The 27,186-nt window shown below is 36.3% G+C and overlaps 1 long non-coding RNA gene across 1 annotated transcript; it reads left to right on the top strand.

Moving 5' to 3' along the window:
• Positions 1-9,011: 9,011 nt before the first annotated feature.
• LOC134676008 (uncharacterized) lies at positions 9,012-26,763 on the top strand. The gene is made up of 3 exons (XR_010099863.1): positions 9,012-9,048; positions 24,977-25,006; positions 26,728-26,763. It is a non-coding gene; the product is annotated as an uncharacterized LOC134676008 (long non-coding RNA).
• The last annotated feature ends 423 nt before the right edge of the window (positions 26,764-27,186 follow it).

Raw genomic sequence — 27,186 nt, forward strand, 5'->3', positions numbered from 1 at the left:
AACTAAAAATATTCAAATTCGCGGAAATTGGCATAAAAGACTTAACTCCAGTAGCGTCTATGGCACTTACGACTATTCTGAGTTCGCTGTAATAGAGATTCGGCAAAGTATTTTTTTTAATTTTTTTCAAGCTAATTGCGAAGTCTACAGCTCACAGAAAAGAGCAACTACTTTTGTTTTTAACCGCCTTAAAAAAAGAAGGTTCTCAGTTTGATCTGTATGTATGTATGTATGTTTGTTCGTGTTTTTGATGCGGTTTTCAGTGGGATTTAGAGTGGGAGTGCGAGTGCGAGTGGGTGGGAGTGGGAGTGCGTCCCTATATTAAGTGCGCGCAGCAAGATCAACCGATCGTCATAATGAAACGAAAATAAATAAAAAAGTAAAAAAATAAATAAATCAATTTAAATAAACAAACATAAAAGCAAAATAACTTAATATAATTTCTTTAAAAAACCCGGCTTAGTGCGAGTCAGACTCGCGTTTCTAGGGTTCCGTACATAATTCTGACTCACGCTTGACTTCACATTTTTAATAGGTTTTCCTGACATCTATAGGTAAAGAACTATCCCATCAAAAACATAAATGTAAAAAAGGAGAGCCAAGTTCAATACAAAAATTATGCTTGGCTGTGGGGTTCGCCGCAAAAAGAATGGAGATCTAAATGAGTGCCAAGTTCTATGCAAAATCCAAATATGTATTTATAGGAACAAAATAACATTATAATAAACAAGTATTAAACTCTATTTCTTTGCTTTATTGGATACCTATAACAAATGCTGTTATTTAAAAAAAATGTGAGATCTTAAAGCAGGTTAGATTTGATTTGGTTTTTTTGTATGGGGACCCCCCCCCCTATTTTATAACTTTTTTTTATTTTTAGATTTTTTCCTACGCTTTCACACAATAACTGAGCTGGATTCCAAATTTCATCCTTCTAGGTCATCTGGAAGTAGGTTAGGTTTAGGTTTTTTTGTATGGAGACCCCCCCTATTTTATAACTTTTTTTTATTTTTAGATTTTTTTCTACGCTTTCACACAATAACTGAGCTGGATTTCAAATTTTATCCTTCTAGGTCATCTGGAAGTAGGTTAAGTTTAGGTACTATAAGTCTGTCAGTCAGTCTTAAAATTTACGACTTTTTGACCTTCATATCTTTATAACCGTTTGAGCTAGCTTCATGAAATATGGGCTTCTAGATGTCCTTATGGATATAATTAAACACACGTAGTTTTATGTGTTTACGTTAAAGATGTTTTGAGTTATAGAAGGGTCAAAAGTGGCACCAAGTGGTTCGTGTAATATTACACTTGGCGCTGGCTAGCCAGTTCCTTTGCTTGAACTTGGCTTGACACGCTGCCGCGTGTCTAGATTTTGTATATTTTTTTTTCAAAATTTTAGACCTAGTAGTTTTGGAGATAAAGAGGGGGAATGGTCAATATTTGGCTATTTACTTAAATAACTTCGAACCTATGTATTTTAAAATTATAAAAACCGGGCAAGTGCGAGTCGGACTCGCGCACGAAGGGTTCCGTATCATAATGCAAAAAAAAAACAAAAAAAAGCAAAAAAAAGCGGTCACCCATCCAAGTACTGACCACTCCCGACGTTGCTTAACTTTGGTCAAAAATCACGTTTGTTGTATGGGAGCCCCATTTAAATCTTTATTTTATTCTGTTTTTAGTATTTGTTGTTATAGCGGCAACAGAAATACATCATCTGTGAAAATTTCAACTGTAGCTATCACGGTTCGTGAGATACAGCCTGGTGACAGACAGACGGACAGACGGACGGACCGCGAAGTCTTAGTAATAGGGTCCCGTTTTACCCTTTGGGTACGGAACCCTAAAAACATGTCTATCTTTAGGTTACTAATGTACATATGTGTACCAAATTTCAACTTAATTGGTCCAGTAGTTTCCGGCAAAATAGGCTGTGACAGACGGACAGACAGACAGACGTACGAGTGATCCTATAAGGGTTCCGTTTTTCCTTTTGAGGTACTTTCAAAAACCCAACGCGCTGAAAAGCACAAAATATTTTTTTATATACCCAGATCCCACCCCTATCCTTTTCCAGTCCCTATCCCGTCGTAAAGCCAATTTCTGCCAAAACGTAATTAATACCTAATAATAAGCAAATTAATAACCACCGGGGTAATTGTCTACTTAGTTTTTGAAGGCGGTGCCAAATCAAAATGCCAGTAAACCAAAATTTCAGACAACGAAGAACGCTGCACTTACTTGCATGAAAAGACATAGTTTACTTATAATTTAAATACGAATTTTCTAATTAACCGTGCCTGTGTGCGGCCAAGGCGGTCGGGAGTGTCTCCCTAGCCGGACAAGGCCGCGCGCCGCGCCGCTTCGCTGTATGAGTAGGACACACCTATACGTATCAACGTTTTGTTTCTTCCTCACCGCGCCGCTTCGCTGTGTGAGTAGGACACACCTATACGTATCAACTTTTGGTTCTTCCTCGCCTCGCCTCGCCGCGCCGCGCCGCGCCGCTTCGCTGTGTGAGTAGGACACACCTATACGTAACAACTTTTGTTTCTTCCTCGCCTCGCCGCGCCGCGCCGTGCCGCTTCGCTGTGCGAGTAGGACACACCTATACGTATCAATATCAACGTTTTGTTTCTTCCTCGCCGCGACGCGCCGCGTCGCACCGCCGCCGCGCCGCGCCGCGCCGCGTTCGCGCGTTGTTCGCCTACGTAAGACGCTGCGTTACACTTGCTAAGGTTAAGCACGAGGAGTTGAACGACAAATTTCTTTGCAATTGCCTAAATAAGTTAAAGTGTGCATCTTAAATTAATTTGATTAAAGGGGGCACTTCTACAATTTTTTAATTTTGTGTCACAGTTCGCAAATTACTTATGTACGTTAATCATTATTTTCATTGTCGCTGGAATGTTTCATTAAACGGTTAATTAATAATTTCCTAAAGAATTGATTATTCGCTGAAAGAAATGACATGTTCAATTAGGATTTGAAATGTTTATAATAGTATAAAAGCAAGTGGCAAGTGGCATATTGTAGAAGTGATTGTTGTTTCATAACCGTCACCATGCAGTTCGTTTGGGTTTTGTGTCTATTGGTCGTTCTAACACAGACCCAACCACCCCCTAAGAAAGTGAGTTATTTTTAAATGCAAAATTAATTTCGCTCATAATTTCTTTAAGTATAATATCTCTTCAACAACAATACATATTTTACGGCGAATACAGTTTTTAAGGCGCTAGGCACCGTTTTTGGCCAAGAACTGTTACATTCTAGAGCCTATTTCTTCTAAATGGGTCAACAAAAATATAATATATATTATGAATCTTCATTTTAAATATGTACAACAATTATAAAAATTTACTTTTTCTTGAAATTTATAGTTTCGCCTTTAAAAAATACGACAGGGCATTTTGCATCTAACTTTGCTTATTTCTACAATAGTTACTAAACAGCTTATACGATTAAAATTATTTTTAAACTAACAAAAATGTTTTGACAAGTTCTACAAATACAACATAGCTTTTGAAATATATCAAATCATAATAACTTAGAAACGGTCGGATGGATTACATACTATCTAAATCGTTCAAGGGGGGTTCAAATATGCAACAACAAAAATATGGAATGACTTGCCACCACCCTTAAGAAAACATATGCCCTTGATAAAATTTAAAAAACCTGTAAAATTACACCTTCTCGAGTTACAGAACCTTCCCCTGTCTTAGTAGGTTTTTGTGCTTTTTTTTTTGTACAAAATATAGATACAAAATAATAAATAATAATATATATTCATATAAAAATAAAGTACTGGATATCTATGTATCGATGGCAAAAAGCGGAACTGCTGTAAACGCCAAAATGCAAACTTTACACCAGAGCCAATAAACTTCGTTTTTGAGAAAAAAAATCATAACTTCTGTATTTATTAACAAAAATACTTGTAATTTGGATCTAACTTATAGCTTATAGATTTCTTTCAACTGCCATATTCAAAGTTTGGCATAAGTGAATAGTTTACGGTATAGTGGCGCTTACGGCAATGGCACTCTTTTTTTCGTAACGCGGAAACGCTGTGCGTGTAAAAAGTAAATGTACTGAAATGGTAAAACTAGTACACATTTCATAAAGCATAAATGCCGTAACCAGTTGCATATTTGTTTCAAAGATTAAATAATTTTGACTTAAATGCCAATAAATTTGTTATTCGACTTACTGAATTGTGTTAATTGCCAACCGCTAAAAAGAGACTGTGAAATTAATACGACGTAAGTATCAATCAGCTTTAATTAGCCAAAAACTGTTACATTCTAGAGCCTATTTCTTCTAAATGGGTCAACAAAAATATAATATATATTATGAATCTTCATTCTAAATATGTATGTACAGAAGCGCTGGTGGCCTAGCGGTAAGAGCGTGCGACTTTCAATCCGGAGGTCGCGGGTTCAAACCCCGGCTCGTACCAATGAGTTTTTCGGAACTTATGTACGAATTATCATTCGATATTTGCCAGTCGCTTTTCGGTGAAGGAAAACATCGTGAGGAAACCGGACTAATCCCAATAAGGCCTAGTTTCCCCTCTGGGTTGGAAGGTCAGATGGCAATCGCTTTCGTAAAAACTAGTGCCTACGTCAAATCATGGGATTAGTTGTCAAGCGGACCCCAGGCTCCCATGAGCCGTGGCAAAATGCCGGGATAACGCCAGGAAGAAGATTCTAAATATGTACAACAATACACATTTTTTTAAAATGTTATCAAAGTTTAAGTCTAGTTTCATAATCAATCAAAAGCTTAATAGGAACAATTACCGCAATAAAATATGCATAATTATCAAGTCTCATAATCTCTTTATAAAAACCATACAAAAAGTTGGCAAAAAATCAAATTTCAAATGGCTTTCAAAAACATGAAAACTTCAAACGGCTAGAGAGAAACTTAAACGATTTTACAACCTTGTATTGACTAAAATATTTTCACCCTACTAAACTAACTATTTAAGCTTATAAAGTATTATTTTTATACAGATTGGAACACGAAGGACTTATAAGCAAACAGGGATTGTACTCTAACGGAGATTAGGAATTGTACAGACTGATTGTTTTATTTTTTACCAATGAAATATGTTAACTTCTATCCATTTTTGAGATAAGTACAGTTTGTTAAACATACTTATTATAGTTTTGTTTTAACATAATTATTTTATTTTTTGCTGGATTGTAATAGGCGGATTGTAGATAATTTAGATAACACTATTATCCTGGCAGCCTAGTCTTTTAATTAGAAACATTAGTTCCACCCACCACTTGCCCACCACCAATGTCTTCACTCACAAAATGCACACTACGCACTCCCTATCGTTCCGGCGATTGCCAACCGACTGGTTCGTTCGTAGGCCGTAAGCGCCAACTACAAGGCCGCGAGCGCACATTTTAATGGCGGTATCGACGAGCTGCGCCTATTTCCCGCCGTTTTTCAAATATCGTAACTGCCACTTGATGTTATATTATTTTCGAAGTAAACGTAGTGTGCGTCGATGATAGATAATTTATTTTTCTCAAACATGCAATGAAATATTGATGTTATGTTCCTTATAATAGGCTGCGAAGTATGACGTTTCAGGTGCGGCTAGGACAAAAGGTCGTTAATGGAATTTCATACACATCTTGCAGGCCTAGGCCGGCAAAGTCCTCTTTTTTAATTTTCATTTCACAGATATTTGTGACACAGCATCGTGGCATTCATCCATTAAAAAAAACTAGAGGCAGTATTTGCTTTATGGTTTGTAATGACCTAATGACACTCTGCCACTACGCGTATAAAAAAAAAAAACAAAAAACAATGTTTGCTATAATTTGCAGTTTTATTTGTATAAAATCAACATGAACTTAATAAATAATACATTCTATAATTTTATAATTTTAAATTATAAATTTAACTACACAAATAAAAACATTTAAAATATTTAATCTAAACGTTAGCGGTAAAAAGGTCTACTCAAACACGCGTAGTTATATTTTTTAAATTGTAATGGAGGTAAAGTTGAAAAATATTCATTCTGTTTTATTGGATTTATGGTGCGTTGTTGATTTATTGACTTTAATATGAGTTCCGACGAAATAATGAAATTAATATTAATTGTAATCGTAGGTGTTGGAATTGGCAGCGTAAGCAGAATTGATTTTAAATAAATAACCGCGCCAAGTCAAAGACGAAGTATGTATATGGTTGCTTATGGCAATTTTATTATTTGAGAAACTAAGAAAAATGGCTTACAGTTTATTAGAAACAGTTTTGTGGCATATTTTAAATGAATGTAACTACAAATTCGTCAACACTGTGGAAATTATACTTATTTACTCCATGCGTAAAGCAACGATGTATGTGAAACATGATATCAACATGAAAGACTATGTAAACTTATGTGACGAAAACGACAGTCAGACGGATACAAGGCGAAAAAGTCAAAGATACATGAAAATATACGGGTAGTAAAAATACACGACTCGTGTAAAACATACGCGTGATAATGATATAGGTACGTGTTGGTTATATTTTGGGTGTAGTTTACTTTTAGTTTTTTCTATAAATAAAACTTGGGTTTCGTGGATTTTTTATTTTATTTATTTCATTGCATGTTTGAGAAAAGCACTATACATACCTCGGCGGGAAATGGGGTTGCCCGCGCTCAGACCTATCCGGCCTCGCTTCGCTCGGCCGGCAACCCCTTTCGTCCCGGCCTCTGTAGTAATGTACTATTACTATAATTGCAGTAATCTTGATGAGTCATTTTTTCACTACATGCATAAAATTATGTACTTATACGCCACAGGACAAAATTTCGGCAGCGGTGTAAACTCCACACTCGTTAGGTTATGAAAAACCGAAATAGGCGTAAGGGTACACGTTTAAAAATTTGCTTCTATTTGGGTTTACAGGCGTTTACAGCAATTAGAATCCAAATATGCAATATTTTTTTTTTTACCAAGTGGCCGTTACAGCAGTACCGCTTTTTGCCATCGATATGTATAATAGCATACACACAAGCACTCCTGTAACAGTCACACCTTTTAGGCACACACACACACACACACGCACGCACGCACGCACGCACGCACGCACGCACGCCCGCCCGCACCCACGCACGCACGCACGTACGCACGCACACACGCACGCACGCACGCACGCACGCACGCACGCACGCACGCACGCAAGCACGCACGCACGCACGCACGCACGCACGCACGCACGCATGCACGCACCCACGCACGCACGCACGCACGCACGCACGTACACACACACACACACACACACACACACACACGTACACACACACACGCACACACAGTCGCGTCAAACGCCTTCCGACCAAAGGGATCAGGCTGAAAATCAGGGCTGGATAATTCCACCAATCTAGCAAAACCTGAGACTGGTGCCCATTGCCTATGTACTTATTAATAATTGTTGTTTTAAGCTATAATGTACTCATACTGTAAGTTTTCGTTTTTTTGGCAATAAACATTTTGTTATTTTATTTTATCTTGTTGTTTGGCCTTACGTACATTTTAACTATAACTCTTCTTCTTCCTCGCGTTATCCCGGCATTCTGCCACGGCTCATGGGAGCCTGGGGTCCGCTTGACAACTAATCCCATGATTTGACGTAGGCACCAGTTTTACGAAAGCGACTGCCATCTGACCTTCCAACCCAGAGGGTAAACTAGGCCTTATTGGGATTAGTCCGGTTTCCTCACGATGTTTTCCTTCACCGAAAAGCGACTGGTAAATATCAAATGATATTTCGTACATAAGTTCCGAAAAACTCATTGGTACGAGCCGGGGTTTGAACCCGCGACCTCCAGATTGCAAGTCGCACGCTCTTACCGCTAGGCCACCAGCGCTTTTTAACTATAACTATTTAACATTTTAACTATAACTATTCAAATATTTTGTTTTAGCTTCTCGGTGACGGAAAACATTCCGAGGAAACCCGCATACATCTGCGAAGAAATATAAATGTGTAGTCCCCAACCAGCATTGGGTCCGCGTGGGGACTATAACCCAAGCCCTCTCGCGAATGAGAGAAGGGTCTGTGCCCATTCTGTAATTTTATTTGTATTATATATTATACCTAAATATTTTTGTCTGTCTAGACTGGAAAAAACATTGGAAGTCAAATACCACTTGCAACATTACTTGAGGAATGTGAGAAGCAACTCGAAAGAGTAAGTTATATATTAACAAAATATGTAGGTAGTACTTTTCAGTAATTTTCTGAACGAGGGTCACTGTTGTTTTAAAATATGTGCAAAAAGTGATACGTTCCTGTATTAGAGCATTTTAGTTTCCAAGTACGTTTTTTTAACTTTTACTATGGGGCCAACTTCGAAATCAGAAAAAAGAAATCTGCTGTCTCATACATTTCGGTGAATGCAGAGTCAATGTTTTCTATAAGAGCAGTTTTTTTTTCGCGGTTTCGAAGTTGGCCTCATAGTAAAAGTTATTCAGTATGACTTACATATTATTCACCCCTCAGAGTTTGGCCACAGATAACAAAATCACCTTGTATATTGCGCCTCAAGAGATTTAGTTACTAGGATACCACTAGTAAAAAATTCCATGCCTTAAATTCATCTGATTAAATTTGATTTATTCCATTTTACAGTTGGCGGTAGGTATTTTAGTTAATCGTATGGCGTATATACATAAATACAATAATTTTTACAATAAATAGCTACATGACTATAATTATAACTCCACATTTAGGGATCTGATCCACAAGATTGCGTCGGATGTACAGTAACAGTAAACAGATCTCTAGGTAGGTTTTTCGTACTTGTATCGTAATGTAGGTACTGTATATACGCTAGTTGCTTACTGTAGTTACTGAATACGTGCATGAACAAGAACTTATGCAACTCGAATCATATTAATTTAAATAAGTTTTCATGGTAAACATAGATATTATACATTTATTGTAAAATAAATTCATTTTAATCGTTGTTTCACTTTACAGCGCAAACCACAACTTTTGACAAGTTCGAAAAACGCAAAGGTAATGTAGCTAAAGGTATATTGAAATAAGTCGATGCAAAGGGAATAGAGTAGACGGAGTTACATAGATCTTTGGTCGATGCTTTCGGAAAGTGCTCAAATAATATTGTTGTCTTCTTGCCGTATGTAATTTTTTTTGTCATCCTTCCTTTGTCAGATAATACTTTAGTTTAGATGCTATTATAAATTAAAAAATAAATAAATAAATACTGGTGGTATGAACATGTAAAAAAATACGAGCCTTAATATTTTATGTCCGCAAAGTATGCGTTAATTGAAAAAAGTCCATAAGGTGTTTATGAAAACGTCTGATGGAATGCTATGAGCAAAGTTTCATTTATTATTTCATTATTGGTTATGGAAATCTGTTCGCGGCAGTGAACGGAAATAAAACATGGACGCCGCGTTTGAGAACATTACCGTTCAAATTCTCGGGACAGTTAGCGCACACACACAATAGGCTAGATGACAAATTTTCATTTACGATATCAATCGATCAGGTTTGTTTTTAGGATCAAATGTCTATATGGGAACTATTGCAATAAAGCAATACATAATTTTTAAGAAAAAAAAACCGACTTCCATGGGGGCCGATGAAAGATTATTGTAGATGGTACACTATGTAGAAAAGGAGGTAAAGCCACCCACTTTTCTACTAGCATTTCGCTTCTGTATAATGGCTCCTCTACATTATGGGCCAACGCCGCCCACTCCAAGGGACGCAGCCATGCGGTAGAATGAGATAGCAATATCACTTGCTCCCTCTAACGCATAAATGCGTCCCTTGGAGTGGCCGGCGTTGGCCCATCGTGAAGAGGAGCCATGAGGGTCGTAGTTCTAGCCTAACCTAACCCACTCCTCAGATAGCAGTTCGGTTCTGTGCGGATCGCAGTTCGAACCTAATCAAACCCACTTTTCAAGTAGCATTTCGTTTCTGTAAGGCTCGCAGTTCTAACCTAACCTAATCCTTGTTCGGTTCTGTGAGGATCGCAGTTCAAACCTAACCTAACCCACTTAATGGCGCATGCCGTACGGTGTACGGGGGTTTAAGCGGGAGGAGCTAGTAAGATTGGCATCATCGTACTTTATACCTACATTAATTTTATGGTAGGTAATCATAGTTGTTTATTTAGTTAAGGTATCATAGTGGTTTTCTGGGTCAAGGTCCGGGTCCGAGACCGGGTCCGAGTCCGGGTCCGAGTCCGGGTCCGAGTCCGGGTCCGAGTCCGGGTCCGAATCCGGGTCCGAGTCCGGGTCCGAGTCCGGGTCCGTGTCCGGGTCCGAGACCGGGTCCGAGTCCGGATCCGAGTCCGGGTCCGAGTCCGATTCCGAATCCGGGTCCGGATCCGAGTCCAGGACCGCGTCCAAACCGGATCCGGGTCCGAACCGGATCCGGGTCCGAACCGGATCCGGGTATGAGTCCGAGTCCGGGTCCCAGTCCAAGTCAAAATCGAAATTCGTAATCACCAAACGTGTACCATGCGTTATTGAAGAGTTCTGTTCTGGTCATCATCAGCAGTTCCACTTCATCAAATGCGACAGTTTTTAATGTAAATGCTTGATTTTATGATGAAAATACAAAAATCTCTATACGCATGCCTTTAAGATTTGAGGAGTTCCCTCGATTCCTTATGGATCCCATCATCAGAACTCGACCTTGACAAAAATGTGGCTTAAAAACTTAACTTGCTTAACAAACATAACGAAAAGGAAAAATCGCCAAACGTGAACTATGCGTCGTTTAAGAGTTCTGTTCTGATCATCATCAGCAGTTCCACTTCATCAAATGCAACAGTTTTTAATGAAAATGCTTGATTTTCTGATGTAAATACAAAAATCTCTATACGCATGCCTTTAAGAATTGAGGAGTTCCCTTGATTCCTCATGGATCCCATCATCAGAACTCGAGCTTGACAAAAATGTGGCTTAAAAACTTAACTTGCTTAACAAACATAACGACGAGGACAAATCGCCAACCGTGAACTATCCGTCGTTGAAGAGTTCTGTTCTGATCATCATCAGCAGTTCCACTTCATCCAATGCAACAGTTTTTAATGAAAATGCTTGATTTTCTGATGTAAATACAAAAATCTCTATACGCATGCCTTTAAGATTTGAGGAGTTCCCTTGATTCCTCATGGATCCCATCATCAGAACTCGAGCTTGACAAAAATGTGCATTAAAAACTGAACTTGCTTAACAAACATAACGAAGAGGACAAATCGCCAACCGTGAACTATGCGTCGTTGAGGAGTTCCGTTCTGATCATCATCAGCAGTTCCACTTCATCAAATGTCACTCTTTTGGATGTATATGCTTGATTTGATGATAAAAACCCAAAAATCACTATATGTATGCCTTTAAGATTTGAGGAGTTCCCTCGATTCCTCATGGAACCCATCATCAGAACTGGGTTTTGACAGAAACGGGACCAATCTGTATGCATATACATTCAATCAAAAAAAGAATTTTCAAAATCGGTCTAGTAATGACGGAGATATGGAGTAACAAACATAAAAAATAAATAAAATAAAAACGATAAAAAAAATAAAAAAAAATAAAATAAAAAACATACAACCGAATTGATAACCTCCTCCTTTGGGATTTGGAAGTCGGTTAAAAAGTCAGAAATGATAGTCAAAGTCTGACAATCGTACATCATTCGCGAAACGCCACTAACAAAACGATTGCGTTTTTGTCGGTGAAATATTGCGTTTATGTACATAGTTGCTATACATTCTTTTTTTGGGTAAAACTTACGGAATCGAATGGTATCCTTACTTATTTCCTTCTTGGAAGTTAAAAAATACTTAAATTTTGGAATTTTCAGGTCCTGTATTTTTGTATTATTTCCATATATTATTTTAACCCTTAAACAGGTTGTGTATCTATAGGTACCACATAACAAATGATTTTTTCTTGACGAGCAGAGTAAATACAACGACCGCAATATGTCATTGCCGTAAAGTCTATAAAGTGGGTGGTTTCCGAACGTAAAAAAATGGGAGGTGTCAATACAAATTTCTTTGAAATTTTAGTTATCAAATTCATATCGACCATAAATGGTAGTTCCCCTGCTATAAACGTTTAATACACCGAAAATAAATACTGTACGTATTTTGTGTTGTATTCAATTGGTAGATTATTAGATAATGTATGTGTAGTAGGTCATAATTTACCTTAGTTATTGTTTTCTGATAAAATATACGCTTTAAAAGTTTGTGGTTCGTATGAACCCTCTGCTCGTCTGGGGCACGTTCAAGTGGTTTCTATGTGACCACTGCCCTGGAGGGAGTTTACATGAAATTTAAGGGTAAGATTTATTAGTATGAATGAGCCCTCATAGTGCAAAAGTAATATATTTTCTTTTGGTTTTTAAATTAAATATTTATTCAACGGTCAATCTTAATGAGCCACGACATCCACGTGAGCCATGGAAGTGCTGACAGTTAGTGCATTTTGTAACGCAAGTGTAAATGTGATGTGATTTCTTATAAAGCTACATATTACCTACCCGAATCTCTAATCAAAAGTAAAAAATGCGTCAGGCCTGTTTAAGGGTTAATATCCACATTATTGTGATAAATTGCTCAATTGCTATCTATTTTACTAGGTTTTGTTATAAAATTCAACATGTGTCATCATCCCTATTACGCCTACATTTAAATAAGACGATACGTTTACAGAGCCTTAGTACAGTCATTATATCCAAAAAACCGACCCTACCCGTGATTAATTAGTTCTTGGATTTTTTTTTCGTAGGTCCCTCGGGGGGGTCACTGGGAGTGTAAATTCAAAAAGTAGGCTTAATCAGGCTCCTGCGTATATTCGAAAAATGGTTTTTTTCCAAAGAAACGGTTTTTCTTCAATAACTCGGCCATTTTTGATTTTATAGTAAAACCGTAAGGACAAAAACTGTAGGAAATTTGATTCTCTACAAGCTAGTCCAGTCATTATATCCAAAAAACCGACCTTTCCCATGAATAATCAGTTCTTGGATGTTTTTTTCGTACGTCCCTCGGGGGAATCACTGGGAGTGTAAATTCAAAAAGTAGACTGAATCAGGGTCCTGTGTATATTCGAAAAACGGTTTTTCTTGAATAACTCGGTCATTTTTGATTTTACAGTAAAACCGTGAGGACAAAAATTGTTCAGAATTTGATTCTCTACAACTTCGTTTCCCTTCATTTATGCCGTAAAGCGTGGAACATAGGAGATAATGATAATATTTTGAATTTGTCGCGTTTTTCAGGTTTAATTTCTAAAATATCGATTTTGGGGGAAAGAAGGTGGGAACCAAAATTGTTCAGAATTTGATTCTCTACAAGTTTAGTCCTCTTCATTTATGTCGTAAAGTTGAAAATAAAAGGGATGTTGAAAATATTTTGAATTTGTCGCTTTTTTCAAATTTTATTTCCAAACTATCGATCCTAGAAGAAAAATTGTGAGGACCCAACTTGTAGAGAATCAAATTTTCTAAAATTTTTGTCCTCGCGGTTTTACTGTAAAATCAAAAATGACCGAGTTATTCAAGAAAAACCGTTTTTGGAATATACACAGGACCCTGATTCAGTCTACTCTTTGAATTTACACTCCCAGTGATTCCCCCGAGGGACGTACAAAAAAAATCCAAGAACTGATTATTCACGGGAAGGGTCGGTTTTTTTGATATAATGACTGGACTAACTTGTAGAGAATCAAATTTCCTACAGTTTTTGTCCTCACGGTTTTACTTTAAAATCAAAAATGGCCGAGTTATTGAAGAAAAACCGTTTTTTTGGAAAAAAACCATTTTTTGAATATACGCAGGAGCCTGATTAAGCCTACTTTTTGAATTTACACTCCCAGTGACCCCCCCGAGGGACCTACGAAAAAAAAATCCAAGAACTAATTATTCACGGGTCAAAATCTATAATGACTGTACTACCTGTATGGTAAAGGAAATAACAGTCGTCTCTATTACACTAATGTACACCGCTAAGTGAAGACGAAATGCATATAATGTCAGTAACTACCAATCAGCAGCATTCATTTGCTAATAACCTTCTTGCTATACGTACTGGCCGCTGAGAGTTGGCGGTTTATATTTGATTTGAATATGACCTGGACAGGGATAGGTTTATGCCTTACATTGAAGAACCAGTCAAATAATCCACATACTAATTCCGTGCAGATTAAAAGATAACTAGTTAAAATGTTGTTATAAAATCACAGACTAACCCAACATAAGTACCTTAATATTCATTAATGTGTAGACATATTCCGCTACAATATGTAATTTAATATAATAAAAAAAAATATTACAGGACAATTTTACATAAATTGACTAAGCCCCACGGTAAGCTCAAGAAAGCTTGTGTTGTGGGTACTCAGACAACGATATATATAATATAGAAATACTTCAATACATAGAGAACAATCATGACTCAGGAACAAATATCTGTATCATCATACAAATAAATGGCCTTACCAGGATTCGTACCCGGGACAATCGGCTTCAGTAATAATAATATGTCTACATATATAGATGTTATTAAAAATCTGTATGGCAATGCGTATATTTTTCAAACTCGAAGGGTAGGAAGACACCTGTCAACGCCATATAATTAACAAATTCTGTAACATATGTTATTAGCATATAAATGTTGTTTCTCTTCCCAAGAAGAAGATCGAGAAACATTCGGTTGTAATTTTCACACGGCACCATTGATTCAACATATTTCTCTTACACTTGTTTTTGAAATATAAACTGTATTAAAACCTAAAAACGCAAAATCTCGCAAAACTGTATTGAACTGACAGGTATCATTAATAATCAAACGAACTTACCTGTGAAGTTTGATTACAATTATACGAGTATCCAAATCCAAGACAACAAATATAATTTACAAGCAGCAGTACATGGAATCATGCCGTCCTTGTCACACATTTTAGAGATATAATATTTAAAAAACAATTTCGCGCTGTTCCCCTACCTCACTACGCCATCGTCCCTCGCCATCCCACTCTAACCCCGCTCCTCAGATACCCGTCATTATTTCAGAGTGGATCTTTTTTGTGTTATGAACAGAGACTATTTTATTTTAATTTTCGGGGTTGGGGGGCGGGAATTTGTTGTCTTGGATTTGGATACTCGTATAATTGTAATCAAACTTCACAGGTAAGTTCGTTTGATTATTAATTATACTTCCTATCCAAATCCAAGACAACAAATATAATTTACAAGCAGATGTTCAGAGCCTTGTATCTAAATACAGGTGCGAAAATAAAATGAAATATCGATATGAAATCAGTAAGTTACGTATACCGTTACTGATATGACTGATTACAGCTGAAGAGATTTACCTGCAAATGTAATTTTATATAAGTATAGCATTGTATATTATAATGATAAGCGTCATTGATTAACGGGTAAAATTAGGTACCTTTTATATTCCTTTTTGGTGAAAGAAAAAAAAAATCATAAATAAATTAAACTTTCTTAGTTTTTATTGTAATAATATAACTATAACTTTAAAAAACAACTTCTTAAAATTATGGTTATAACTGTTGTATAATGTAATTTTGCCTTTGCTTATGTAGACCATTGAAAGGTGTGTTCAATCTTTAGTTATAGCTCTGAACCAATTTTTATAGCACTTTATACCCATTATATTATTCGAATTTCAATTTAAATTTAACTAAGATATACATTGTTTTAATTTTCAAGATTATAATTACTACAACGGTTTAGGTTGTTTTCTGCCAGACACTATACATAATAAATAAGCTGTTTTTTATCATTTAGATTTTACCTCTCACTGGATGTAATTATTTTTTGCGTTATGATTAATCTATGAATGTATGTCTTTTTAAGTATTGACAAGTAGAATAAAATATAACTTTATGACAGTTTGCAATGAAGATCCAATACAACAATAAATACCCTCTTCTATACAAAGCCTGTGGGTAAAGGAGATTTTTCTTCATTGTAAGGTTGTCATAGAAATCAAGTTTCTATACATTTAGACTAAGTCCGGACAATGACTAGTAGAAAAGCCTGTAGGTGCTGTATTGAAACTTATAATTTTTCAAATTTTCAATTATAATTCAGCTTCAAATTATAGATTTATATAGTTGGTCAAACCAATATGTCAGTCAGTAACAGGAAAACTATACTCATCCTTTCCTTTTGGGTGCTAGTACTGGTGTAAGACAAAGATAGTACGATTCTCTCTGTCTTTGATTGAAATGAGACAGTCACATTCTCAAACGATATGTAACTAGCTAAATAATGTATATAGATAGACTACCTTTATTAATAAATAACTCGTCTTTCTTTACGTATCTGACCGATGACGACTACACGTGATACAAGTGGCAAGTAAACTTTGGTAGATTGTAGTGTAGGTAGTTAGGTCTTAAATTATGATATATTTGTGTATAAGGCATTTACTTGAAATTTATCATTCAAGGAGTAACTTATAGTAACCTTTTTTAAAAATAACAATTATACTGTGCAGCGTGCACAGTATTCTTGTGATACACACAATCAACAATAATTATTTAAGCTTTCTAGTGTTACGTAGCATTCAATAGGGTATTATTACATAGGTACTATAAGTATTTAAATAAATCATTTTACACCATGCATAAAATACACAGATTAGAGTTATTGTTAAACACAAGTTCTATTTTATAAATTGGATAGAAATATAACAATACACTCTTTTTGTTTGGGCAGTCGTGTAAAAAGTAGGTGAGTTGACCGTGACGTCACGATCTAATGTTTCATATAAATTCCATGTTAGCAAATCGTTTTGACAGTTCTAAAAAGGTAACTGATTTGTAGTAGTAGTAGTAGTAGTAGTAGTAGTAGGAAAATACCCTATTATAACTGTACAGCAATATAATATGACAACCTAGAGCATTTAAATTAATGACAATATTTAATTTTATTATTGTTGATGGATATCAATCTTTTATTGCGATTGTCAATCTAGCTATTTAGCGATGGCGACTCATGTAACAGGTTACAGCATTTAACTCTGGTTGCATTGTTGTGCAATTGTGCATATTGGTTTTCAGCTAAGGATTCCAGCGTTGATTTCGCGTCGTGGGATATATGCATCAACCACGGTGCAGCCCTTGTTAGTTGCGGCGACGGTCCCCTGAAGTTTAGAGCTGAGATAACCAGTAAGCAAATCGTACCGGATTTGTTACGAGTAGGTAAATCGGGCTCGTTGAGATGCTATATATTTGACTGCAGGACAAATATGCTGTTTGAAGCTATTTGGAACACATAACTTCGTTATATGTATGTATAATAATGTGAATGTAAAACCGGTTAAAGGGTTATATCTCTTTCCATATATTGTTTACTCGTCATACAGCACTGTTGGTGTACTTAACAGGATTTTAGGCTGCATTAACACCAGTTAAATTGCTTCAACGTAACTAAAATCTCCTTTGTATTTCACATACGTAAAGTCACATCATCACTATTAAAGTGGAGGCAACATAAAGGTCTGGATGCAGACTATGACAAGTACATTACATTGGCATCAACACTGTTACAGTGGAGCACGGTTATATATCTTTGACTCATTTTATAACGATCAAAGCGTCTGCAGAACAAACATACCGAAGAGCGTAAAGACCGAAGACCGAAGTGACTGAAGAACGAAGTGATCGAAGAGCGAAGCGACTGAAGAGCGTATCATCAGAAGAGCGTAGCGACCGAAGAGCGTAGTATCCGAAGAGCGAAGCGACCGAAGAGCGTAGCATCCGAAGAGCGGAGAGACCGAAGAGCGTAGCATCCGAAGAGCGAAGCGGCCAAAGAGCAAAGCGACCGATAAACCAAATGACCGAAGCAATCGAAGAGCGAGTCAGCCATTATTATGTAGTTTTTGATATTATGCAATTATCATCATAAATCTTCAACACAGTAAATGTGGAGTAAGGATAACCTCTTTACTATTAATGAGGAGCAAATTCAACCTCGACGCTGTGAAAGCGGAGCTCTCGACACAATTACTGTGGAGTAAAAATAGCCTCATCACTATTAAAGTGGGGCAAACTTACCCTCAACGCTGTTAAAGCGGAGTTCTCGACACAATTAATGTGGAGTAAAGATAGCCTCTTCACTATTAAAGTGGGGCAAATTTAGCCTCAACGCTGTTAAAGCGGAGCCCTCGACACAATTGATGTGGAGTAATGATGGCCTCTTCACTATTAAAGTGGGGCAAATTTACCCTCAACGCTGTTAAAGCGGAGTTCTCGACACAATTAATGTGGAGTTAAGATAGCCTCTTCACTATTAAAGTGGGGCAAATATAACCTCAACGCTGTGAAGGCGGAGCTCTCGACACAATTAATGTGGAAAATTTTGCCTCGACTTCTCGTTTGTAACTAAATATTTATCCTATATGAATTTTAATTTATATGTGTTATTTAATGTGCAATATCATAAACTCTCCTTTTGTCATTGACTTTTATTTGGTAACACGGTTTATACCGAGTACTTACCTACCTGTTTGATGATCATCTCGTTGCATAGTATACCTAAGTTTCTAAGTACTCACTCTACGTAAACTACCAAATTCTGAATCCCAGTTGTCATTAGGAGGTTTACTTATATTTCCGATACGATTTACGCATGAGTTTACGATCCTCAACGCTATTGTACTAGCGGAGTATTATTATTTGACATAGTCCATAATATTACACAAATCAAGTCCCAATACTTTGATGCGAGTGTATAAAAAGAAATTGATGTTAGCACATTCATGAGGTTTACTTACTCGTACAAAGATACTTATACTGTTCACACTTGGTACGCCTCCGTTATACAGTACTGTTGTAGAAAGTAACTGGCTATGTGATGTTAAACATATAGCATTGGTACTTAATAGTGTCAATCAGTAATGTCTATTTATCACAAAGCAGGAGATCTGTTGAGCAAAAGGAGGCGACCACACCGACTGGACCCAAGACTCGACGATACTGCGATGTGCGATTAAAACCAGTACCTAATCCGTTTAAATCCTTACGATACATTCACTATGTCGGTATCGGAGCACGCATAGCGAGTGCTCGTCGTATACATCGATTACTGGCATTAAACACTTTAAACAGTCGGTCAAACTATTATTCAAGTATCTATTTAATGAAATTTTTTATGTACCTACATATAAAATGTAGGTATCTGTATACCTACAGGTATGAGGATACCTCCTCATAAGGTGCTAATTAAACTTATTGTTTAAGTAAAGAATAAGTCTATTTGCACAAAGACACATTTGCTACCGTGCATAGGCACTTAAATATTACCAATCGGCAAGGATTAATATTGTTACCTATCTTTTTTATTACACAGTAGGGTAGATCGGACATGGTAAGAGCCGTTTTCGTGAAACGATTACCTTTTTATTCAAAACATGAAATGTTAGTAATATCGTACATATTACTATAATCTTTGGATTTTGTATTAGTCATATAACTGGGTTAAAGATCATTTTGATCTATCTATTTATAGCTCCGTACTTATTTCACCCGTAATTATTTTATTCTAAAAAGGAGGTAGTTGTAACAAGTGATTTCATACGGAAGCAAAGATTACTTACATAGTTGATTTATTACGTAATGAGTTTATAACGCTAAATGAAAATACGATTTCAAATTAAAGATTACTAGCCATGTAAGGTATTGCAAACGAGACTAGACTTGCCGTGCCGAAAAACCATTCATTTTTTGCTCGGCCACGGCGGCCGGCGGTACAAGTAATGTTTTGATTATATAATTATCATTCAGCGCTTAATAGACATATTAAAATTACTCACCCTAACTTCATCAATCGACACACACAGACATTTTTAGAGGAACACTATTTTGGCGAAAATACGTGTGATTCGGACTAACACAAAAACATGTAATGACGGGTATCTGAGGAGCGGGGTTAGAGTGGGATGGCGAGGGACGATGGCGTAGTGAGGTAGGGGAACAGCGCGAAATTGTTTTTTAAATATTATATCTCTAAAATGTGTGACAAGGACGGCATGATTCCATGTACTGCTGCTTGTAAATTATATTTGTTGTCTTGGATTTGGATAGGAAGTATAATCCTACCCTTCGAGTTTGAAAAATATTATAGTCACGTTCAGATACAACCAGCAAAATATACATGGGTACACGAATCGGATCAAAAATATTTGAACAGGAGGAGTGACAATAAAACTCATCCCCAATTTCAGATCCAACGGAAATAATTTTGTTGTAAATGGTCACCATCTCTGTGTGCGCTGTGTAAATGCGAGACGGTGAAAAGATTTCTGGGCAACTGCAAATGAAAATGCACGGAAGAAAGATTTGTCAAAAAGTTTTAGCCATACAGGAATATAATACACCGTGAAATTTTAGTGGTTGTTTTCCCGCGGCAGGGCGATTTGCTGTCGGTAGTACTTTCGAATTATGATAGACAAACTTATAAATAAACTGTTTTCCAAAAATAAAAATTATAAAAAATAACCTAAACTCGAACAAGCGAAAAACAATAGTAACACACTAAAACTGCAAGTCGACGACAGTTCCCGATATTGTAAATAGATAAACAAATAAACAAGCACATGTTACTTTTTTAAACTGTGTAACAGGCTAGAGTGCTTTACTGTTTGACAACTGAAATTAAAATTTACTTAGACTGTTCCTTCACGATTAACAGTTGAAATAAAACCTTTTTATTAGTTTGATGATTGCCATTACGTTGTGTCAACTTTGGTAAATCGAATAATTACATCCTCTTCGCTTATTAAACTAATGTGATAACAGATCCTGTCAATGTCATCACTGCTATTTCTAGTAAAATGGATCGACATTACGAATATTCTAATTTAGAGTACGTCGCGATGGTGCAGCTATACGCTAGGGCTAACTACGACTCCCACGCCGCCCGGCGACTTTACGCGGAACCGGACCATTTACAGTCGCTGCGTCTTCGGGGGATTTTAAACCCCCAAGTTCCACACGGACGAACAATTGTCGCCGCAACACAGCGGCTGCTTAACCACGGGCAATTTCAAACGCCAGCAAATGCACAGGGCAGAGGTGATTGTGTATTGAACGTGGCGGATGGCAGTTCGAACAATTATTGCGGTATCGGGAAGTTTAAGTGTTTGTTTAAGTTTTTGATCATTAAAAGCTTGATCTTAACTTGTTATAGGTACTTTTAAGGATCTGCAAACTAACTGCAAGTAAAATGCGTGAAGGAAAAATAAATGGAACTACTTTTTAGGTTATTTTGTTTCATTCACTCAAAAGAATTAGGTAGGTACTACTGCAGTGCTACTACTGGTGTTAGGTCACTTTCGAGTTTCGTTCGACACATTTATAAATCTGGCATTTCTTAACATTATTTAAAAAAAGATTACACATCGACTGTATATCGATAGCAGAATCATTTCATTGCGGGAAAACAACCACTAAAATTTCACGGTGTATATTTAATTAAATAATTAATAAAAAAAAAACTGTGACATATCAATGTCATTTCGAACATCGATCGACCGAGATTGTACTTAAGTTTAGTAGCAAATGTATGAACTCATTCTAAACACTAATCAATATGTAAACCGGCCCTAAGGCAAGTGTACACGCTTGTAGAGGCCTTATAGGAAAAAAAAAATATTGATTATTTCCGAAATGGACTTAATTAGAATATCGATGTCTTTGAGAAAGTTACATAATGTAAGCTCAGGAATGCACCCTTGAAATTATCGGAAATCAAAAAAAAACACGGTGTATATACAGGGTGAAATTTAAATCACTGGCCATATTCATTCTCGGCACTAGGCTACACTTAAGGACTCTATTTAGCGAAAAAAGAGTACATTTTTTTAAATTCACATTTTGAAATTTTTAAATATTTTCCACGAGTCGTGGTCACCCTATCACCACAAATGTAAACAAACCTAATAGTAGGTTTTAACAACAACATCAGCAAAACCCTTATCTGACTTTCACTAAACCTTATAATCGTTGCAATAGGGTCCACCCAGTTAGTGTTGGCGATGGTAGGCAGGTTTATCAATTTCGAGGGTAGTCTAAACCATTCCGCGTTAGCGGTAAACATAACGGTAAGCATAAATGATTAGACACTCGTCACTCGCCAACCTTAAAATAATAATCGCGCGCGTACTAAGGTTTAAAAAAATGTTTTCGAACCGGGAATATTACGAAATGGTACTTACAATTACGGTGTTATTTATTAAGTGGTGAGTGTTTACGTGGTGCACAAAGATTATACGAAATGGAATCAGTTCCACGCCTTCGCAAACAAGGATTGAATCCAAGAGTACCATCTCGTGGGACTTTCGTTAATTGCGTCGATTTTTAATCAAATGTACGTAAGTTGATTAAATTTTTTAAATACGCCTGAATGCAAAGATTCCTGACCTAGTTTTTATTCATTGTTTTTCAAAGCCACGGACGTTTTGTTAATAATCATTAGTCAGAAATAACATTTTACATTAAAAATGGGTTGCCTTTGCATTTTGACGGTTCTAAGCCCGTTAAAGTATGAAGGAAAAATTAGCAACTTATATAGGTAAGCATCTTATCTCGCTGCAATAGGGTTCATAATTGGTGACTGCAAACAGCGGGAGGGGCGGGGTGTCAATGACCTTAACTGATAAGAGAGAAGCGGGTGTAGTGGGTAGTTGTCGGTTCACCATAACGTACGAAGTTTTTAGGACAACTTGATGATGAGTTATTTCGAAAAAAATGTACTGAGCGGTATTAAAAGAAAAAAACACGTGTTTAATATTTTTTCGAGTTCTTTCGGGTGTTTCAATTTGGCCAGTGAATTAAATTTCGCCCTGTATATAATATGTATATGTGACAGTAGAGGGTGGATTTTTTCAGTTAATGTGTGTATTTGTTAAACTGGAAGACTGTTAAACTGAAAGAGTGACCGAAAAAACATATCTACATGTAGGAGACCGGGTATGGTTAATTTATTATCTTACGGGTTATCACTTCAATGGGACTATATATTCTAAATCTCTTGCCAGGCATCGAATCAATTTCATGTCTCTCAAATTGGACAGCTTTTTCCATAGTTTGCGAATAGTATCTTGTGGGAATCTGAATGGAAAGTATAACAAATACTACAATGTAAAATACAAAAAATTGATTATTCATTTGAATTAACTACTAACTAGGCAGTTTTTATAGCTCCATCCCATGAAGAAAACAGGAAAATACAAATCTGTAAAAAGGAATTTTATTACAACATAATATCAAAAATCGTAATTTAATAAATCGTATGTTGTTATGAAAGTCGTATGCAGTTGTTACGTTTTAGCTTACCGTGCTACGGTAATATTGAAAAAATGTGAACTTTCACTGGGCATATAATAATGTAATTTGGCTCTGCATTAATATTTTAGCACCAATAAATTTATATTAGCCTCAAATTTAACCATCATATTATTAAAAAACTGGCAGCAAAATCAAGCCACCCAAAAAAATTATAGGAAACTTGAATTGATAGGTTGGCGTCTAAAATAATAATTTGGCACCTAATATTGTAAAGCAATCTAACAATTTGGTTGTTTATATATTTTGTACATAAACAGAATACCTAAGATACCTATAAACATAAGCTTTAAATACTCAATTTTTAAATAATTTAAATTTAGACATATGCATACCTAGTACTTTAAATTGTCAAATTTCCTAATCCACAAAACACCATAAATTTATTTTGCGTATAATACCCTATTATACTTATAAACCATTAAACCATTAGGTCTTTAAATTTTTAATTACTAATTTCAATAGTTACCAGGTTCTGCCAGAGTCAAAAGATAGGTGCGACGACGAGCGAAGCGAGGAGGAGCGTGTTAGGTTGACCGTGTAGTGACAAAACAAAATATTTTAAGTAAATTTATTTTTAAGTTAATACATAGCTGTTTTCTTTTTAAAATGTGCTTCATTAATAGTCTCCAATATAATAATTCAGTTTCCAAATAAATAGTTGGTACCTGCCTAAAAATAAACAAAAGCTGTAACGGCATTAAAATACAACTCATATTGATATATTTTAAGGCTCCGTTTTAGTTGCCAAACTATTAATAAAATTTTGGTACCCATTTCTATTATTTTAAACTACCCAAATTCGATTAATTAACTAGTTGACCGGTTAAATACTTGCCTATATATAATACTGAAGTTATCTGTTTACTTACACGTGAAAAGTGATGCTCTGTCCTTGGTATGAGCAAAATAGTAATTCAAAATGAAATGGTAAATGAAAGCCGTTTTTATATTATTATAATTACGTTGTTTTTGTAAACCGACTTAGCCACCGTCACAGACTGTCGTCTCGGTCGAACTGAGGTGGCCAATTGGGTAGTTTGTAAGTACCGCCCACCTTAGGGTACCTAGTTGGCGTTGGGCTATAATCGAGCGGACAGAATGCTTCCATCTTTTATTTCCGTTCACTGGTTCGCGGTCTATAATAAAATGAGTGATGGAATGAAAATCGCAATCGCGCAAATTTAATGCGGCGGGAACGTTACTCATTTTATCATGGAAATTGACTGATACAGCGGTGGTAAAAACTACATCTACAGTAATGCAGATTTCTTACAGATGACGAGAAGATACTTAATTATCTTCAGCAGATGCTGTAGACTTTCGATTAATAACTGTGACTACGCAACATTCAACTCCTTATTATTACCCAATCAAACCCCCATTAGTGTTACTTCACGAGTGTTGCTACCACCACCACCACCACGAGAACGTAACTTACTTTCTAAGCGTCTGGCTCGTACTCGCATATTAGAGCTAGCGAGATGTATATAGAGAGTAAAAACTTTTGACACTGTTAGTGACTCATGGTACGGATACAGAGATTTATAATAGTGTCATTGCACTTCTATTTCTAGACTATGCGAGAAGCAAAAAATCTTGCACTGGTACGTATTGAAGCACGCGATTTAAAATCGGTTCAGTGTTTAATTCGAGGCGGCGGCATTCGTGATCTCGTTCTCTAAGCTCCTCATAAAGGTAAGTACGGCTACCATCAGTTTGGCATTGACATAAACGCTATCGCTTATATTTCTTTCGCACTAATATGTCAGTACGAGCGAGATGCATAGAAAGTAAATTACGTTTACGATAGCGTTTATGTCAATGCCAAACTGATGGTAGCTGTGCAGATCCATCCAATCTATAGTACTTCTACGGCGCCCAACTTCAATTAACCTCTGATAACTAGTAAGATAACATACTCAAGAGTGTTCAACCATAAGAGTAGGTAACCGCTAAACCCATGTTTGCTCTCTTCTTCCCTAGTTAGTCTGGTGCTTATGTTCAATAATTAAGAGCTATTAGTTAATCTCAAGTTAATCTTAAGCCCTTAAGGCTCCCGGGTTAATAAAAATGTCTTTTTAAATAAAAGTCTGTAACTACAGTGTCTTGTTTTCTTCATAAAAATATTCTATTATAGGACCTTAAAAAAAGTTGTAACAACATAAAAGACGATTGGTACTAAGGTTCACAACGTATTCATTCCACTAGATGATCATATGGCAAAATTAATCTATTTTTCTTAATTATTTAATAATCCTGGTCAAGTTTTATCAAAGTAGTTTAGTTAGTAGAGGGTTAAGGTACCTACATTTTGACCTATCCTCGAGTAGATGGCGATTGATATTTAACAAATTTAACAAATATCAGTGAAAAAATAGGGTCAAAATCAAATGGCTTTCTAAAAGTGTTAATCATTAGTTGGTGTCGAAATATACTGAGTGTACTGACTACATAATTTACTTTGACAATATTCCTCTAGTCTAAATTTTCTTTGCTTACTTTCTGTGCTTCTTGCTCGTACTCGCATATTAGTGCGAGCGAGATGTATAGAATGTAACTTACGCAGTCGTTAGCGAATGTCAGTTAGACACTGATAAGGCAGTCATGGTAAGGTTACTTGATTTCTAAAGCCACGTTTTCACTTTAGTGCAAATATTTGCTTACCATTTACCATTTGAGAAAGTGTTTCCATATTCTAAACGAACTAATTTTGCTCGCCCAGAACAGAGTGGCTACCACCAGTTTGGCACGTATACCGGGTGTGGCCTGTAATATAAGCAAAAATTTAACTGTAGGCTGTACTCCTTATACTGACCAACATTTGTTCAGCGACTTTTAAAAATACCTTGTAGTTTGATTTTTAATACACTTTAAAGTTTATTCCAAGACGCAATGTATTGCGAATTTTGTTATGTTTAAGGCGTGACAAGTAACGTCAATCACAATAATATGGCGTCCATTGAAAATAATATTTATTTTGTATGAAAAATAGGGAGTCTAAATACTTCATAATTTTTTAAAGTTGTTGAACAAAAGTGTCACCGTTTGAGGAGTCCAATCTATGTTTTCATTATTTGCTCGTGTTACAGGCCACACCCGGTATAAACGCTATCGAGAACGTAACTTACTTTCTATGCATCTTGCTCGTACACGCATATTAGTTCGATTATTATGCGTACTATGTCAGTTTTGCCACTATCCATGAGTCATGGTACGGATACTGTTTAGAATATAACACTTAATCAGAAATGCTGATTAATATTTAAAAAAAACAACGCTATTGAACTTCATTTATTTAACTTTTAATTTTTGTTTTGTTTTTCAGTCGGCCAAAAAACTTTTCGCCAAAACTAAAAAAAAGGTAGTTACCTACTAAGCCGATCATTATTTATATACAGGGCGTCCCACGGCGATGCCACATGGAGGGAAAGTACCTTAAATATCATAGATAGCATATTTTGCTGAAAGAAGACTTCATTTTATTTTTAAAACTTAGTTAAATTGCATTCATACTTTTTTAATTTTTTTTGAAAAAAAATGTATGGATAAAAATGATCGCGTCATTGGAGGAAACGTACCTTCTTCTTCTTCCTCGCGTTATCCCGGCATTTCGCCACGGCTCATGAGAGCCTGGGGTCCGCTTGTCAACTAATCCCATGATTTGACGTAGGCAACTAGTTTTTACGAAAGCGACTGCCATCTGACCTTCCAACCCAGAGGGTAAACTAGGCCTTATTGGGACTAGTCCGGTTTCCTCACGATGTTTTCCTTCACCGAAAAGCGA

Source organism: Cydia fagiglandana, chromosome 23, assembly GCF_963556715.1.
Source record: "Cydia fagiglandana chromosome 23, ilCydFagi1.1, whole genome shotgun sequence".
Taxonomy (NCBI): Eukaryota; Metazoa; Arthropoda; class Insecta; order Lepidoptera; family Tortricidae; genus Cydia; species Cydia fagiglandana.